Source organism: Myodes glareolus, chromosome 16 (assembly GCF_982192425.1).
Source record: "Myodes glareolus chromosome 16, mMyoGla1.1, whole genome shotgun sequence".
Taxonomy (NCBI): Eukaryota; Metazoa; Chordata; class Mammalia; order Rodentia; family Cricetidae; genus Myodes; species Myodes glareolus.
The window spans coordinates 2,883,661-2,896,138 of NC_142041.1; the positions used below are offsets into that span (position 1 = coordinate 2,883,661).

The 12,478-nt window shown below is 43.2% G+C and overlaps 1 long non-coding RNA gene across 3 annotated transcripts; it reads right to left on the bottom strand.

Annotated features, from left to right (window-relative positions):
* Positions 1 to 606: 606 nt before the first annotated feature.
* Positions 607 to 4,317, bottom strand: LOC148119518 (uncharacterized). Of its 3 annotated transcripts, none has more exons than XR_015735069.1 (4): positions 3,013 to 4,317; positions 1,967 to 1,999; positions 1,495 to 1,690; positions 607 to 1,041 (listed from the first exon to the last, which is right to left on the bottom strand). It is a non-coding gene; the product is annotated as an uncharacterized LOC148119518 (long non-coding RNA). The 3 variants fall into 3 exon arrangements; XR_015735071.1 differs by having other exon boundaries at positions 1,495 to 1,650; positions 3,013 to 4,316; XR_015735070.1 differs by having other exon boundaries at positions 1,495 to 1,647; positions 3,013 to 4,314.
* Between the last annotated feature and the right edge of the window lie 8,161 nt (positions 4,318 to 12,478).

Here is a 12,478-nt window from a genome sequence, read left to right on the forward strand (position 1 = left end):
TGTAAACTTCTTAAGGAGCAACCTGTCCCCATTGCCGAGCACTCCTAACTAGGCACAGATTCTCCATATTTACTGTCTGGTAGCTAAACAATTACAGGTCACACAAAGTCTGTCTTTAAGAGCATCTGTGAAGGCCTGGTGAGAGCCCAAAGGTTAAAGAACATCTGCTGTCTTTGAGGAAAACCTGGGTTCAGTCCCCAGCTCTCATTTGGTGGCTCACAACCACCCATGGGCATGTACAAGGTGCACATATATTTATGCAGGCAAAACATTCAAACACATAAAAATATAATAAATAAATAAATATAAAAGTAGTTTTAAAAATTAAAAATAAAAGCGTCTGTGAGACAAAGCACATAGCCTCCTTTACTCACCTAGGAAGGGTGTGGGGGTTTCACTTGGTTTCTTAGCTTTGTCACTGTTAGAGAGGGAAGACTATAGTTTTTGTTCTTTAAAAGGATAATATGTTGGCGGGTGACCGAGGCAGGCTAGTCCAGGCAGAGGCTGCTGCCAAAATAGGTACAGGTTCCATGCGGTGAGTGGCAGAGCTGGCGGGTGGAGTTGGCGGATAAAAGGCATACAGGACATAATAAATAGACGTAAGGCTAAACATAAAGCTAAATATTTATTACTTAAAGAAGAGATAAAGAGAGAGAGAGACATGGAGACAGACATAGAGAGAGAGAGACACCACGTGTGCACACGCCAAGAGACGGGGACAGAAGAGAAAGAGTTAAGATGGCGGCCAGGAGGTCAGAAGTGGCTAGGAGTGGGCGTGGTTAGCTCTTAAAGGGACCAGACCCAAAGGAATAACATTCCCAGATCCTTTTTATAATAAAAAGTAGAAGGTTAGACATTACAGTTTGAAGGAATTGGGGCAGCGAATTCTCAAGACTGCTTTCGGCTGATTTGTGGGCTTCATCTTTGGGGAGGGGGGGAGCGAAGATCCAAGAGAAGCTGGGTGTTGTTTACATCCTGGCATAGTTGGTCTCTGCTCCCGACAAGTGTCTGTGGCATGGAAATATCTGGTGTCCCTTGTACCTGGTTAGGGTATTGGCAGAACAGAGGACAAAGTTAAATTCAGAAAAAAAATTTTTAGGATCAGAGAATTGAGGGGTTATGTATCTGACATGTTTACGGTGTGTTCTTTAATTCGGCTCCCTGGAACTCATAAGAAAAATAGAAGTTTTAGACATATACATTGTATAATGGCTGTGACATATTTTTGTACAATGAAAAGTATTTTTATTTGTTGAGGCAACCTGGCAAAACCTCTCAGCTATCAAACTGTCAGAGATCTTTGAGAAGGATAAGATTTTACTTGAGTTACTGATTAAAAAATGACAGAGAACCTACTTGGTTGGCACCCAGAGCTACTCTTTTGGGTCCTCCATGGCTGCTGAAGGTTGCATTTGACCTTTGTAGTTTAGCATAGAGCCTCTCAGGCTTTAGAAGACCCTGTGGGCTAAGAAATCTGTAGGAAGACAAGCCTACCTTACCCAGGCAGCTAGGCTGTCGATTCCAGTGATTCTGTCCACTTCTGGAGGTCTTCAGTTTAGGTGAAAGGCAGTTTTTGCCCAATGGTCTGTGTTTGGCAGTTGAAGCGAACTGCAGATGGACGCTGGTCTGTGACCGTTTGTCTTCTGTCTTCTTGGAGGAAACAGAGTGCTTGAGAGGAGCCAACCTGTCTCTTTTTGTTATGAAAGTTATTTAGTAATTAAATATTTAAATATCATATTCCCCAGATCTCTGAGCAATTGAGGGTTGTGTATTAGGTATAACTGCAGTATAGAATCTGTCTGGAAGGTTGGGTTTGAGTTTGACTGCACTGACTCTTAATAGGTAAGATCCACATTTGTAAAAAGACAGAAAGAAAGAAAAAAACTGTAACATTAAGAATAGTGGCAGAACTGACAATGATAGAGAACAGCTTAATATTAAATATAAGAGAGGTAAAAGTACATACCAGTTTAAAATATGAGACTCCTGATTTTGTAGTCTGAAATGAGATGTAATGAATAATTATTATACATAGAAAGACTGAACAGGAATTAGGCAAAGTGTATGTTTTTGATGGGCCCTATCAGAAAGCATGTCACTATGCAAAACACCTGTAATCAGAGTTAACGAGAGGATTTCAGTGAACACCGAGGAGGGGGAAGGGAAGGCAGAACATACATAAGAATGGAAGAGCTTGGTCACGTGACCTGGCTCTCAGCCGAGATAGCAATAAAGTTACCTGACCCCAGTGAACATGGCGGCGGTCATGGGTTGTGGGGAAAGTTACAATTTTAGAGCTGTAAGGATTTTAGGCTTAAAGAGAGGGACTTGAAGGCATTATCTGCCCTGTTGTTGAGCCGCCATGTCGAACCATAAGCCGCAGAGGGGGGCAAAAGGCTGGAACCTAAAAAACTGCACCATGTCATGGCTGGAATGAAAAAGCTAGCAGGAATTTTAAAAGCCGGGGGCCACCTGCCGTGTGCGGTTGTTATTCAGAATGTGAATCATGAAAACCCGCGCAAACAGACAATTTAAGGACGGATAGGTGTGGAGGATTTTAAGTAAGGCATATTTAGACTGGAACGACTTGCTTTCCCAGGTCAAGACTGTGAAAAACCCCCAAAAACCATGGCATCCCGAGCCTATGGGGAACGGCTCCCCGTTTAGGTGAGATGCAAGTGAACATCCGAAACATGTGTCCAGGCGTTTGAGGTGCCCATGTGGGATGCTATCGGCTGAATCGGATCAGCCAATCCGTCTGTGAGAAAGATAAGAAGGAAGAAAAGAATGAAATAAGAGAGGAAGAAGATAGGTGGCTCCGGGCCCCCAGGTGCGGGAGTGCTGGGAGCCAGCCAGGCCAGCTGTCCCAGGCATGGGCTTAACAGGATGCAAGCGTAATGAACGCCAGCGAAGGGGCGGAGAAGGTTCCCCCTGAGCCTAGAAATACCGGGAGGACCTGTCAATCCCGGGTTAAAAAGGCTAAGTTAGGCTGGCTGGAGTGGGGAAACTCACGATTAGAAGCCGGTGTTGTTTGTAGGAATGAGTCCAGGCAGATGGAACACGTGGGTCGGTGTTGAGAAAGACCTTGGTCCCGATTCAGTCTCGGAAATTGGAGCTCAGAGTCCCGGATGAATCCTGAAGCTGGGACCCTGGCCGGGTGAATCTCTCGAGTCCGTGGCACCAATTTTGTTCTTTAAAAGGATAATATGTTGGCGAGTGTCCGAGGCAGGCTAGTCCAGGCAGAGGCTGCCGCCACAATGGGTGCAGGTTCCACTCGGCGAGTGGCAGAGCTGGCGGGTGGAGTTGGTGGATAAAAGGCGTACAGGACATAATAAATAGACGTAAGGCTAAACATAAAGCTAAATATTTATTACTTAAAGAAGAGAGAGACAGAGACGGGGACAGAAGAGAAAGAGTTAAGAAGGCGACAAGGGAGGTCAGAAGTGGCTGGAAGTGGGCGTGATTAGCTCTTAAAGAAACCAGACCCAAAGGAATAACAACAGTCCTGAGCAAATGCTGAGAAACACAGATTTGGGGCACATCCTCTGGCTGGGAGGTTCATCGTGTCCCCTTCCCTTGGCTGGATCCCTATATAATTTCCAGGGTACAGAGAAGTTAGGGGCTCTTTCCAGAGGCTTTTTCTTAGCCAGCCCCTTGTCAAGGCTCCCACTTTGACCTCCACCAGCAGATAGCTGCTTTATAGTTGTCTTTGTCTTTGTACTTGTTGGGTCCACGGGGGTCACACAAAGATGGGGACAGACCATTAAAGTCTAATAAACCAGAAGCAAACTTTATTCCAGGAAAAAAACAAAAAATTAAAAAAAAATAAATCTCCATGGGGCACAAAAAGCTTATCAGCTAGCTGAGTCCATGGCCAGAGAGGATTTGTAAGGCTATGGCAAAGGCTGGTTTTTAAACTCCTTTTATAGCAAGCATTAGGCGATAACAAGTGAATCTTTGTAATCTCAAGGTATCACTCAGATACAAATTGCCCTTCTTTGCAATTTTCATTAACAGGGGTTTGTTTGTTAGTTTGGTTGGTTGGTTGGGGTTTTTTTCCCCTTTCAGTTAAACTAGTGATTGTATTTAGGCCATGGTCTCTCTCTGGTCCTTGCTGATAGTGTTTCTGTGACATTATAAAACCAAAAAAGTCAAAAGTCACGTACATCCCATCATTTAAAAGTTAACTCAGCTCACATCAGTTGCCAGTCTTGAGTGGCCAGGGAGGTTATCTTAGGGCTAACTCCTCTCAGTTTGCAGAGGGATGCTTCAGCCTTGTAAACACAGCAGCCAGTTGTAAAGCAAAGCAACCCACTATTAATAGTTCATTCTTAAGCTGCTGAGAAAGCTGCTGACAGCCTGCTCTCATTCTCCTAGGCTTGCAACTTTATATTTCTTTTATTTTTACATTCCTATTTCTGGAACCTACAGTTTTATATTTAATTAAAAATTAACTTGGATCCTTCACTAGTCACTCTTGCACACCAGGGCACCCACAGAACCCACGGCAAACACAGCGTGCTGAAAACCTTCAGGGAAAGCTCAAGGAATCCACTGAAGCATCACCAGTGGAGTGGGAAGGTGTTGACATGCAACTCCAGGGGATTAAATTCCCAGCTCTGTCATTTGCCAGCTGGGGACACGGACAAATTACACAGGCTTTCAGGACTTAGCTAAAATACCTGTAAAACAAAATAATTGGCACAGCCTGGGGCTGTTGAGAAGTCTCAGTAATGTCAGGTGTAAACAAGTCCCACTGAATGCACAAACTTAAACAGTACTCAAAGTTTTTTTGTTTTTAATGGCATAATTTTTTCCTGATTCTTTGGGAATTTCACATCATGTACCCCAATCCTGCTTGCCTCCCACTCTGTCCATATCCACCCCTCACCCTTGCAGTCTGCTCCCCAAAAGAGGCCCCACAAATTATTTAAAAACAAGACAAAACAAACAAAAACAAAAAACCCACTGCATTCCTCTGTCTTTTCAACACCTCCTTAGTCCTAGTGGCTTTGGGAACAGTCACTCAGAAACCCTTTTCTGATCAGCCCCGCCCACAGCTGTTCATTACCGCCAGTCACTGGTCTGGTTCCAAGGCCTCTGGCCTCCGGCACAGCTCTAGACCCTCACTGAAGCTCCTCTCAGAGAGCCTGCTGTTGCCCCTGAATCATGGAGATGTTTATGTAGGTCTCTGGTTTCTCCCCCAAGTGCCAGGGTTATACACACATGCCCACTTGCCTGGCTTTCACGCGGGAGTTGGAGATCAGAACTTGGGTTCTAACACTTGCACGGCAGGATTTTACAGACGAATCAATCTCTATAGTACAAACATTAAAATATTTCTAAGTTATTCTCTCACTGAAAAAAATTATGTACTCCACAATAATTTTCCTAAACAAAACCGAGTACTAGGATTTGCATCACAAATGTTCCCTATGAGTTCATGTTCAGGATGATGGGTCCCCAAGTTATAATGCTATTTTGAAGACTGTGGACCTTGTAAGAGGGGAGGAAGATGTATGAGGACTTTGTGGGCCATGTAAGACGACTAGAGGAAGTAGGTCCCTTAGGGGCAGATGTTTGGAGATTATAGCCACTTCTGGTTTGGATCTGCTGTGTGAGGAATCTCTATACACGCTTCCTCTACCGTGAGTACCCCATTTCTTTACCCTCTGAAACCATGAGTCAGATTAAATCTTTCTGACTTTAATGTGTTCCTGCTGTAGATTCTTGTCCCAAAGATGACAGAAACAGCGGATACAGAAATTGTTTCTGAGAATAAACGATCCTGGGGCTGTACATCTGACTATGAGCCCTAGGCCCTGGAACTGGTTCACAAGAAAAGTATGGAAGATCTTGGATATGTGGGCTAGGAGCGCACTAGCAGACTCGTAAGAAGAGTTTAATGAGTAATCCCAATGGGAGTGTGGAAAACCGGAACGCTGGTGGAAATATGAAGAGTGAGGACTGCATTCATGAGATTCTGGAAGAGAAGAGGTTTCCTTGGGAGCATGATTACCCTCAAAGCATGTTACATACTGGCAAACAAAGCAAAACTGACTGTATATGTGAATATGCTGTCTGCGTCCTGAACATTCATGCGAGACTGAGCATTTTAAAAATATTGAGCTAATTCTGTTGGTGGAGGAAATTCCATGGCAGCTCAGCGTCAGACTGTAGCCTGGCTATTTTCTTCTGCCTTTAGCCAGCTTCACAGATAAAGTTGATAGGAACGAAAACCAGAGCGGGTTTGGAGAATGAGCTCATAGTTCTGCTGTTAACAAAACCTGTGCTATGGGAAGGCAACAGCAGCTGTTAAAGATTGTTACACAGAAACCATGCACTTTTTCCTGAGACCATGGTGCTCTTAGGTCAGAACCGTACATTAAAGGCTCCATGCGCAAGATTACAAACATATTGAAAGACTTCAGTTTGAAACAAGAAGGCTTGAAGAGAAACTGACCTATCCAAACAAGGCCTCATGGGAAAGTGTTCTACAGGCACAGAGATGATCAGAGTCTACTATAGCTGTACTCCGAGACGACACATCTTGAGCTGCTAGTCTCGCAGAGATGGTCATGAAATCATAAAGAACAGAACGGTTAAGTTACATGAAAAAAGCCTGTAAAGACAGATAGTGTGTATGCAACAGGATCAGACCCCTTCCATAGAGCTCCTGAGTAAGCTACTTATGATGCCGTGAGAAGGAAATTTACATGTCAGCGGAGACCCAGAGATGTTGGAGCTGTCAGGAAGTTGGGCTGTCTGCTAAGGATCGCTGTGGCCACCCAGCAGAGCCACATAGAGTTCTGTAGGGTCAAAGCTATGCAAGTCCACTGTAGCTTAGTCATGCCACTATGTATCCTAAATGCTGGATGTGGAGCTATAGGATTTAATGGGCTACCTGCTGTGCCTAGGGCTTACTTCCTCCAAATCATTCCTTGCTACGTCATTTGTCATTTTTTTCTCCCACGTTTACTCCATGCCATTGTATGTGGGTGTACAAAAGAGTTCCACCACAGCCCAAAGTGGGATATAACAAAGGTTTATTTATCTGGGGATAAACTCACAGGAAAAGTATAGAACTGCAGTCCTTTGTGTGCCCTGGGAACTAGAATGGAATCCAGCAGCCAAGAGAGCTGCACACGCGGTTCCGTCTGCATTTATAGTACATGAGACCACGCCCAAAGTGGGTTGCTATCTTAAAAGCTATTGGCTGAAGGAGTTCGCACAGCAATTGCATATTAAATCACACACGCACACGCACGCACACGCACACACACACACACGCACACACGCAAGCACACACGCACACACGAGAGAGAGAGAGAGAGAGAGAGAGAGAGAGAGAGAGAGAGAGAGAGAGAGAGGAGACTAAGAGATCACCTTGAGTCTGAGTAGAGACCTTGAACTTTAGACTTCTGAATCGTGCGGAGAATGTTTAGACCATAGGGGCCCTGGAAATTGCACTGAATGAATTTCCATGAGATGACACTGAACTCATGGGGCCCTGTGGCACAATGGTAGAATTTGAATCAGAGATATCTCCTACATGTTCATGTTCCCAGGATTAGCAATTATTTTGAAGAACCCTTTAGAAGGTGGAGCCTGGCTGTTGAAAGTGGGTGACCGGGGACGAGGCTTTGGAGGGTATCGCCAGTTCTGGCACCGACTGCTCTGTCTGCTTCTGGGTCTCTGCATGAAAGAAATCTCACACAATATGCTGCACTGTGCCTTCCCTTCCATGAGGCACCGAGATCTCTGGAACTGTGAGCCAGGATCAGTATTGCTTCCCTCGAGCTGCTTCTGTTGGGTGTCTTCTCAGCGATCAGAAAAGTAACCAAGGTGTTAAGAGATGTTTTCAAACTGAGACTGAACTAAGTTATGGTCGGGAGGAGGGATAGAAGGAGGGAGGACAGGAGAGAAGGAGGGAAGGAAATGAGGGTACCTACCTACGGTAAGATATATGTAAGTTAAAACTGTAAAAATGGGATTAAGTTGTTACACAATGATAAAGGTGTCAAGCAGGAGGTATAATGTTATAAATATATACGTACTCAACACCAGTGCAACTAAGCATATGATATAAACATTAAAATATCACACAAAGCATAAAAACATAAAAATCAGGCATATAGTCTACTAATAATAGGAGACACCAGATCGATCATCCAGATAAAAAACTAAAAAGTAATACCAGACTAAAACTATACTTTAAAACGAGTGACCTATCAGATATACACAGAGTGTTTTAACTGCCAACAGAACATGCGTTCTTAAATGCACACTCTCCAGAGAAGATCTGGTTAGGGTACAAAACAACTTAGCAGATTTTAAAAACTTCAGTCAATAAATATTCAGTACCAGTTTACAATCACAATGGTATTAAGCTAGAGTTTTAAAATAGGAGAAAAAGATGTACAAGTTCTCAGTATGTAGTCCTGGTTGACCTGGAACTCAGGATTTCTGGCTGCGTAGAAACTTTCTATTTTGCAAGACAAAATGACAATAAAATTAAAAACAATGGACTACAAAATAGATTCCAGTGATCCCGCTTTTAAACGTATCCATATTTTTGCCACTAGAGGGAGCTCAATGCTTAATTTGTATTCCAAAGGCTGCATCATCCTACCGGCGATCAAAACTGCAGTTTGTATTCCGTTGCGTTGTGTGTAAGGGGCTTCTAATAAATAAATACAATAAAAATCATTGTTTCCCTCCGAAAACAGAAGTGACCGAATTCATCAGTTCTTTTGTTTTTTGCTGTGTTTGGGGCAAGCATACTTGCCTGCATGTCTCTGGCGCCAGTGTGGAAATGACGCATGCCCTCCCTTCTTTGAACGCAGGCTCGAAGAGGCTCACACTCTGCTGTGGTCCCAGCTGCACGGGGAAATGAATAAAGCTCAGAGCGTGGTGCGGAGCGGACAGAGCGGTGACAACGGGGACAGAGCTGGTCGGCGGCGAGTCTCCACCTTCAGTCTGTAGTGACATCGTACGCAAACTATTCATAAGCACGCCTCGCCTCTAGAGAGGGATGCATTTAAAACAAAAGAAAAAAAAAGGGAAACCTCCATTTTGTCACCACCGTTCATGGCCACAAAGATATAAAGCTTAAGAATGGAGCTGTGTTTTGAAAAAAAGATTAGATGAGACATTTTAGAAGAAATAAAACTTTGTCAACTCCTGGAGCTGAGGGATTTTGCAAAGTAAAGGAATAGTCTAGGTCTCATAAGAAGAACTAAACTGTAAGAGCCTGTAAGTAAAAATTAACAAAATAAGAACATTGCATACGCAACTTTTTAAGTCTAATTTCCAGTGAGGATATCAAACATAATAAAAACAAGATCCAGCTCCAGGCAGGGCAGTGATGCCAGGAGACAGATTGTTGAATCTGGAAGTCACTTGGAACAGGTTGTCCACACCGTACCTACACAGCTAAGCTTTTGAGCTCTCTAGCCCTTCTGCCTTCCTGGACACACCTGTGGTGACAATATTTGCAGTGTGGAGGGAACTTGGCGTGGTCTACGGAGAATTCCACCTCACCTTAAGACAGCCTCATCTCTTACTGGGTGACTCTAATTCTGTCAGTTCCTTGTATCTTCTGGAGAAGTTATACTTTTGTTCTAATTCCTTCCTTTGTCAGAGGGTTAGAAACTGTTCCCGGGAAAGGAGGTATTGAATGTGAAGCTGGCACCATGCCCCCCACAGAGCCATACTCCTCCACCTCAGCACTCCTGCTACACAGACCCTCTAAGTGGTCAGCACACTACAGGCTTCTCCATATTTCTATGAAGATAAAAAAACTTTTAGTATAAAATTTCATAGAAATTCAGAAAATTCACAGAGACTCTAAAGACTTTCATGGACTTTAAAATAGGACTATATTTTAGGGTCAGTGTGTTGAACTTTGATCCTTGAAGTTTTGAAAACCTTTGCCTACCGTACATGTACCATCTTCCTGGTCAACCCCACACACCCTTTGCAGCTTACTCGGATCATCTTCAGTGGGCTTCAGTGTTCTAATTCTTCTCTCATATTTCCTTTGCTGGTTTAGAAAGATGTAGCTATGCTTATCCTGGAACAAAACCGTATTTTACCGTACAAAGCTCTTTATTATTAAAATGTTTTCTCCTTTCTTTCTGATTTGCCTTACCATAAATGTATCCTCTTATGTTCTTATGTTCTCTCCTTATGTTCCTCCTTTTTTATTTTATTTTATTCCCTCAATATTATGAGACACAGTAATATAATAAACAAGTTTCTCAACTTAATAAAGAAACATTGAATACAAGTTATATTTATGACACCATAAGAAATTAAGATCACCTGCTCACACATTGTTAAGGTATAAGGTTCCTGTCTATTGCACATTCCAGGCAGACTTTACAGCTGCTGTTGGGATTTTTTTTTCTCATGCAGGTTCTCACTTGTAGCTCTGGCTGTCCTGGAACTCACTTTATAGACCATGCTGATCTCTAACTCACAAAGATCTTCCAGCCTGGCTCTGCCTCCAGATAGCCCAGTTAGCAGCTTGGATTTTTTTAAAGGCTTTTTCATCCAGGTTCCATTCCCCCCCCCCCCGCCCCCATTTCTCACACCAGTCCTCTGAAGCTGCAGAAGGTTGCAATCCAGCCAGTGTTGGCTGAGATAACAGAACTCTCAGTGACCTTAGGCAGTTAATTAATCTTACATAAGAAAAAAAAGCAGGCGAGAAAATCCAGAGCCAAAAATCTTTATATGTTAACCCTGCAATAGCCATTACAGACACAAAAAGTAAGCGGGTAAGCAATATCAAACCAAGCAGATAATTTTTTTTCCTTTTCACATTTTTTTTTCCAGAACATATCCCAAGAGGGTGTCACCAGGAACAGGGCCTGTGACACCCATCGCACAAAGAGTTGCGAAATAAAACACAGAAAACAGAATATAATGGCACCTTTCAAATAGACGCCACGCAGGCTACAGCCAGCAATGAGAACTAAACAAGAGGCACTTTAGATCAGAAGCCAAGCCAGAGAGTGCACAGCACTTCTGCTTGTTAGACAAGAGCAAGAGGGCCAGGAGGGAACCAGGATGGGGAAAATCCCCAAGCAAAATTACATGGTGGTTACTGGGAAGTTTTCCAGCCCAGGACTCCTGGTCCCTGCAAGTCTAGGCAGTATTGTGACCCCTGAACCCCTTGGCTCCTCCATAACTCAGTTACTTACTGGGGAGTCCTGAGGACATCCTGGCAGCAGAACACCAGAGTTCCCATAATGCTTGACTCCTCAAAACACCATTGAGTGGAGACAGAAATTGAGTCTTTGAGCTGCACTTTATTCGGAGAGCTAACGACCTGAGAAAGCCAAGTACTAATGCCCTAAACTCTGCCCTGCATTCATCTCCAGCCATCAGACTTTATAGGGAATGTGTGTGCGCACACACAGTGGAAGAGGAGAGCAGGGCAGTCAGTCATGCCAAGTCCAGTTTTGCTTCTCTCATCAGATGGTCAGCCACATTTCCGACATCCATGATATCTGTGCTGGTCTTGTTTTCTCTTCCACTGATGTGGAGACAAGTTTTTGGAAATTAAACATAGTAGAAAGCCTGGAGCATTGCAAGACACATCAGAAACACTGCTGTTGTTTTCCTGACTAGTTAACTATGGTTCAAGAATGGTTCATCAAGAGCATTAATGATCTCTTGGCTTTTTTTTTCACTTAGACCTAAAATACGATAATGATACAGAAAATTGACTTTCACTTAGTTTTAGAAAACTACAAATCAGTTTGTAGAAGGAGGAACACAATTAACAAGCAATATAATTATTTTAGGATACTAGTTGATGTTTTGCACATTCTATTTCATCTGTACATTTTCAAATACATAACATACACAGTGGGTGACCGTAATCAACCTGAGTCTTTGCTAAACTTGCTGCAAATTTTCTGCACGAAAGACCTGCGCTGTAAAGACACAAGAGGCAGAGACACTCTCAGGGAATCCGGATTTTAACAGCTGTGCTAAGTGAATCTCTAGGGCACAGATCCACGTCCAGATCTTGAGCTGAGAATGGGGTGGAAGAGGAAATATAAAAGAGGGAGAAAAATAGAAACTAGTAAGATGCCACACTGTAGGATATGATAGCAGTTATAGACCCTTGCATATCATATCCTACAGTGTGTATCTTGCTACAGGTATAGTCCAGCCCATATTATATGTAACAGTGTGATCTATAACTTCAGTAAGAGATTGCACTATAGGATATGATATACTTGGAGTATAACTACAGTAAGGTGTTCACTGTAGGATATAATATACACAGGACTATAGCTGCAGTAAGATACCACATTGAAACATAGAATATGGGCTAGACTATAGCTGTAGTAAGATACATACTGTAGGATATGATGTGCATGGGACTATAACAGCTATCAGACTTCATATTGGGGGAAAACCTGCAAGATGTGCTGAACAGGAAAGGCATAGAGGAACTGAA